Source organism: Zeus faber (assembly GCF_960531495.2).
Source record: "Zeus faber genome assembly, chromosome: 2".
Taxonomy (NCBI): Eukaryota; Metazoa; Chordata; class Actinopteri; order Zeiformes; family Zeidae; genus Zeus; species Zeus faber.
In genome coordinates this window covers 21,207,415-21,214,451 of record NC_137189.1, presented here as the reverse complement: position 1 = coordinate 21,214,451, position 7,037 = coordinate 21,207,415, and positions in this window count along the sequence as shown.

Genomic DNA, 7,037 nt, shown 5'->3' with positions numbered 1-7,037 from the left:
ATGTGAGTGTCAGCACATATTGGGGAACACCGGGGACAGCAAAGCAGTTAAAGGACAAGTGAAAATGACAGAAGGTAAGACAAAGGGCAGAAGATGACAGATTTCTCAAATTTCGTTTGCACCAATTCTCCTTTTCCCCCTCGTACAGACTTTCTCACCGTTTCAGCCTTGGGAGTTTTTCCAGATTCAGCTGCTGCCATCACAGAATTTTCAAATCTGCTCTGAATATCAAATCAGTGTGCAAATCACATGGAACCGACCACCCAATCAGAGGAAATGGGGGGGGGGGGGTTGTTGCACTGCACGCAATTGCAGACACACAGGGAAGGTGCACACACATCTGAGCGCAAAATAAAACACAGTTGAGCTTGTCACTTTAAGGAAACAGTAACAGCAGGAGGAGAGAAAAAAAAAACTTTAGCAGCAAAAACTAATAATTGCAAAGCAGCCAATTAAATTGTGCGGGAGAGATGAAACTGCTCATATTTCCCCTGGTAATTTCATGCTCTAAACTCGCTTCCGTGCGCACATAAAAAGAGGAGAGAAAATATCATTTCAGAAGCTGACAGAACTCATTGTTCGTGGAATTTTAAATTCAAAAAAGTTAATAAAGGCGAGTGTGAGATGAAGGGAATTTGCATTTCTCAGATTAACAGCATGTAGAGCAGCGGCGGCGCGCGCAGCCTCGGGTCATCATTTAAGAAACCTTTGCATATTTTATTTAAGAGTGGCCCGGTTTGGAGCGTAATAAGACAGACAGATAATGATTAGAAGGTCGGGCCTGCGGGGCACAGCCGGGCTGGGCGCTGTAACGCTCTAATACCCAACAGACACACGCACGCACGCACACACAGACACACACACACACACACACACAACAGCACAAGCACAGCACAGGCTGTGCCGGCTGCTCTAATTGGCTGCTGATGGTTTATGAAATGTTTTCCAAAGGTTTTGTTATTGTTGTTGTTGTTGTTTGCCGCTTTTATTGCTTTCATTATTTTAATAGAAGTTTGCGCGTCGGGCCAGGCTCTGCTGGCGAAGGCTGACTGAGAGACGCCAGGTTCGCTTGACATATACTCCCCTTTTTTTAAGCAACATCTGACGGCTAAACTAGTACAGATGTGCCTGGCTTGAGCGACATGACAGACTCTTAAACATATGTAGGCTGGGGCTGTAGATATTACTCTATAATCCCATTCGAATTAAAATGTTTCATTTTATTTAATATTCAAATATATCTACATTTTTAATGTTCAAATTTAGTGGGGGGGGGGGGGTGTTACTATCATGGTTCCGCAGCTATGATCAGAGCGATCTCAAAGCAAATAAAAACTCTAGGCGTATTTAATTTACTCTGTTTCCTGCTGCTGCTCCGCTGTGGAGCAGATCGCGGATCGCTCCTGAAAAGATCCCGTTCGCTTTTTCACGGCCTGGTGGCAAGTGCCCCGCGACCCGGCACGATCCGCAACCCGGTGGTTGGGAACCTCTGCATTAGAGGACATTCCGTCGGTGATGGTCGGGTTTATTTCCCACTTTCATCATCACATCTGTGGAATTACTGGACATTCTGGTCGAAGGCGCACGTTCCCTTGTACACGCGGCGAAACACCAGAGGAGAGGGAAACGTGCCGGTGAACTCCTGTGTCTCCGCCGAAGTGGACTTTGCGGAGTTGCCGGATATTTCTCTCTGTGTGTTGTGTGTTCACTGTGCAACAAACTGGATGAACTTATATTGAACTTTATTGCTCATCACATGTGAATTGATTCAGTAACGTTAGCCAAAACATTTATAATCAGTTGTTTATTTATTTTAAAACAATCGAATGGCAATTTCAGCATTTGAAAGAAAATATTTTTTTTGATATTTGAATCCATTCTAACTTCAAATTTCATTCCTGCAGCCCTAATGTAGGCCATACCGGTCAACATTGGAATTTGAAAATAAGCTAAATTCTCCGTCCCGGTGGCAGACCGTTGGTGGGGGGGGGGTCACTGACAAAGTCTCTTCGTTACGCACGGTTACGTCTTTTCTTTGGTTTCATTCAATTCCAATACATACATCTACTATATAACACATGGTTATTATTGGTTTTGTTTGGGGAAACTGGGAGCGGGGACACACAGCGCATAGTGCAGCAGTCAGCGAAGCGGAAATCATGGAGATGAGCAGCGCCGCCAACCTTTTTTTTCTTAATTGAATGAGGTTAAAAATACGGGATATTTACAGGAAAATAAAAAACAGACAGCGAAAAAGAAGTGTACGATATGGAAGAATCCCGGGGAAAACGGGAAGGTATGCTGAGGCTATGATGTAGGCTAAAACAACCATGTGTATTTGATGAGCTCTCTTGGACCCTGGAATCTTTCCTTCACTTGCTTTGTCACTCAGAGCATATTCCAGATTCCTCCATGGTAGGTTCTGTACGGTACTTGCGTTCATGGTTAATGACATTATTAGCAGAGGTCAATGTGATGCTGTTGCCGCCTGCCCACTCACTTTCAGAGTGGTGGGCAGGCGGCCTCTTCTAAACAGGATTTTTTTCGCTCAAGATAAAAACCCTACAATTGACGCCTTTCTGACTGAGTCTTACCAAATCAGCTATGACAGTTGCTATGAGATGTCAGAATTCAAAGGGCACATATATGCATTATTGTACTGTGGAATCTCATTTTAAAATCTAGTCATTTTCATAGAATGCCCCTTTATGGTGTAAATTTTTTTTTTTCAGATTAGTCTAATAAGTGTCTTTATGGCCACTAATGCCATGCTCTGCTACTGGTAAGTGTACTGTTATTGACCATAAATGAAAATGAAAAGACGCAGAAAATCAAGTCTCTTTTTTTATGCCAGTGCTGGTTTGCCAAACCCTAACCCTAACCAAAACACAAAACCCTAATTCTAACCCTATTAGTGTATCACATTGATCCAGTACTAGTATTAGTATCAACTCATCCCTAATGACAATTGTTAAGTCAAGAATGTCTGTTTGGAATGTGCTTCAGACTTCTCAGACCCTGTTTTACTGTCTTAGTCCCATCTATACATCTGTCACATATCAAAATAATAATCAAATTGTTTCTGCAAGGACATTATAAGACATGTGACTTGGTATCAAAACACTCAAGTAGTTAAGAAAACACTTGTTTCTGCAAGAGGAGTGGACACATAATGGATGTGTGATGGACAAGTTTCGGATGAAAGACCGGGCCACAGAGCACTCTGAAATAAAACCGATTCTTTCAAGATATGAAAAAATAACGTGCGCGTGCTCGCTTTTGATATAGTCTCGCCAGCCCTCGTGATCTGAGCAGGCAAGGCCATTTTCAGCCTGAACCGACATTCCATGCAATCGCCTTCTTAAACTCTTTGTCCAGTTTCCGGTGTTAATCTCCAGGCTTCTTCATCATCAACTGGCTGCAGCATGAAGTGAGCTGCTCCTGAGTATAGGCTGTAGATTAGCACAGCTCAACTGTGGACAGGGAATATAACGCCTCTCGTCCAGAGCAGTACAGTATATCATGGGCCGGTTTGAGCCATCAAAAAGGTTCTTCTTCTATTCTTCCATCAAAAATGTTTTTTAAAAGCCTTTATCATGATGGCTATTTCATATTGAAATTCTTAAAAACAAGCACATGTGCCATACATACGCAAAGCTTTGGCTGTTGAAGCTGCAGTCGTGTACAAGTGTGTATGTGTGTGCATGTGGCTACGCGCATCAAAGCACACACGGCGGTGATCGTCCCGATAAGCATTCCTCTGATTAATTTAGTCATTTGGGACACTCGGCTAACTGGATTACACCTCTGAACTGTTGATATGGCCATGGCCTCTGGATGTGCGTGTGTGTGTGTGTGTGTGTGTGTGTGTGTGTGTGTGTGTGTGTGTGTGTGTGTGTGTGTGTGTGTGTGTGTGTGTGTGTGTGTTCTGTATTCAACTCTATTTGTGGGATCTTCAAGTCCTCACCAGTGAGTTTGGGAAGACAACTTGATTTTGTCACAAGATCAAATTGGTGTTCTTATTTTGTACTTCAAACATGTATATTTCTATTTGTGTGTGTGTGTGCATGTGTGCGTGCGTGCGTGCGTGCGTGTGTGCGCAAACTAATTGGTGCGTGTGTGCGCACGCACTGTGACATGAAAAGCTAGCACAGCTATTGTACACAGTAACAGACAGACTGCCAATCGGAGAGAGAGACAGGGAAAGCGAGAGGGAGTGAAGGAAGAGAGGGAGAGAGGCAAAGGAGAGGGAGGATGGAAACAGAGAGAGGGAGAGAGAGAGAGAGAGAGGGACAGAGAGAGATCGTGGAGTGGCCAGAGGGCAGTGTGCATTAGAGTAAGAGCCTGATTGGCTCTGACCTTCCTCACAGCCAGCTGTCAGCCTGTTAGACACACACACACACACACACACACACACACATACGCGCACACACACACACACACACACACACACACACACACACACACACACGGGGTACGCGCAGCACACAGCCTGTTATGGGCCTGCAGGCTCTGATTACCATATCAGCACCGTCTCATTTGCATAAATCCCAGCACTCTTAATTAGGGCCTCATCTCTCTCTTCCTCTTTTTACCTCGCTCTCATTTTGCACCCTTTCCCTCCAGTTTTTCTTTCCCCCTCTCGCTCCCTCGCTCTACCCTCTCTCCCTCTTTCCCTCCTCTCCATTTGCAGGCAGATATGGGTTGGAGTTTAGGGTTAGAATTAGCAGATAGGAGGGTCCATGACTCCCAATTAGTTTAGTGCTGATTAGCCTAATGACGACTTTACTTCATCTACATGCATTAGCGCGGCCTATTCTTCTACCGGTCCTGGTCGCATAAACAGTAACTACAACTTTCTCTTTCAAGTTGAACATATTTCTTCCTGTCTTCCTTTCTTCTGGAGAGGACACTAAGGCCGGGCGGTGCTTGAAGTCCATTCACCGCAGAGCTACCCCAGCTCGTCCATTTTGGCTTCTTCCAGCGAATAAAGTTGAACAAAACTCCCTGAACTCCGTCTTTGGTGTGTAATTATGTTCATACAGAGGCCACAACCAAAAGCTGTTCCTTATCTTTCCTTTTCTTGACATGAATCAACAACTTAACAATACCAATCACAGCACCTTTACTAGTAGGCTACAAATCAAGATGAATTGGGCTCATTTGGGTTTATATGGATGTTACGTATGCACAATATTGTGTTTATTCAACCAAACAAGTCACATGATTCAATATGTTTCACGAGGATCTCTTCCCCCATTACTTTCAAAAATGACTTTCCAAAGAAAGCCTCTCCTCGAGCTGCTTATTCCTAGAGAAGGTTTGGCTGTGATTGCGACGTATAGTGGTTTGATACCGTGACAACATGTACCTGTTAACCACTCTGGACCAAAGCAGCTGTGGCATGATGTCATGAAATGATATGGGGCCTGCCACCTCCATGACCAACTCACCCAACGCTTTGCAGGGTTCAGCGGAGCTGGTATAATCACCGAAAGATTCCCCAAAACATCTTCTTTTTTGTGATTCTGCTCTCTACTCTGGATTGAGCCAATTCGGATGTTTCGGCATTTCTCCGGCAAAGACTCGTGGTGTCGTATCACGACCGCTTCCCACGCCCGAGTAGATGCAGTTGTACTTCAGAAGTTGCAGAGTTGTACGTTTACCAACAAAATAACCGATGTTTGATTGACGCTGCTCTCGGCCAATCATTTGTTGGATCACGAGTCTTGCGGTAGAGTTGTGCACCGCAATCTATTAAACGGATGTCATCCACACCGGGACAAGTTAGAGGCACTATCACTAAGGCCACCGTCATTATGTCAAGTCTTCGTCAAAATAAAAAAAATAAAAATAAAAACTTCCATCAGAAAGCGTCCTTTTATAACACGACCCAAACCAATTTGCTCAGAAACAAACATTTTACAGGATGAATGTGACCTTCCCGTCAGGAAATGTCACGGAGCCTTTGGCGAAGAAGCTGTTTGATGAACTCTTGTCGCTTTTTGTCTGTGTTAATGTTCTATTTATTGAACTCGCCACGGAGAATGCTAATGATTCTGAGCAGAAAACCTCTAGAACGGGAGTAGTACAAACCTGCTTTGACGCCGGCTTTTTACGGCAGCCATCCTCCTCACCGCACAGCGGTGTAACTCACACCAAGTTTTCATGAGCCAAAAGTTTGTGCCGTTCATTTATATTTGACCAAAGCGCCCCCACCTGCTAACTCCGCAGGAATAGTTTTATGTCCGACAGGGATTCCGGGACAGATTTGACTTATTCGAAGAGAATGGGAATTCTCTCTTGGAGACAGGGGACAATGTTCTAGAGGGTTGAGAGGGTTGGGAGCGCTCCGTCGAATACGGCGAGGGGGTCTACCGAGATGCCCAAGCAGATGGTTTTCGGGGGCGCTCTGGGAGATTGTCCAACCCCAAAAACCACCAAAAGTGTGTGTGTGTGTGTGTGTGTGTATGTGTGTGTGTGTGTGTGTGTGCGTGCGTGCGTGTGTGTGCGTGTGCGTGTGCGTGTGCGTGTGCGTGTGCGTGCGTGAGTGTGTGTTGTCGAAGGGAGGTGGTGGGGGGGTTAAACACAGCTATATTCTGTAGATAACAGGATTAGCTGGGAAGCGGATAATAAGTTAGCGTTTCCTCCCTGCGGCGCTCTCTCCTCTCTGCCTCTCTAATCCTGCAGCTTTGATGTCCCTGCTCCCATCAGGTATCTGGGCTGCTCTGGCCCCAGGGCCCCGGGGGCCTCCAAACGCTCAGATTCAGGGTTGTCTTTGCATGTATGTGTGCATGCGTGCGTGTGTGTGTGTGTGTGTGTGTGTGTGTGTGTGTGTGTGCGGACGTGCATGCGTGCGTGTGTGCGTGCGTGTGTTCAGTGTCCTCATTAGTTCAGCCTGTTTACTAAAGTTGGCTTCTTGGGATGAAATCTGCAGCGTGGCCGCTGTGCCAGAGATCTGCTCCCGTTTTTACAATTCTCTCACTCTCTCGCTCGCTCACCCCCGCTGTTTGAACTTGCCGGGGCTGCATGTCTGA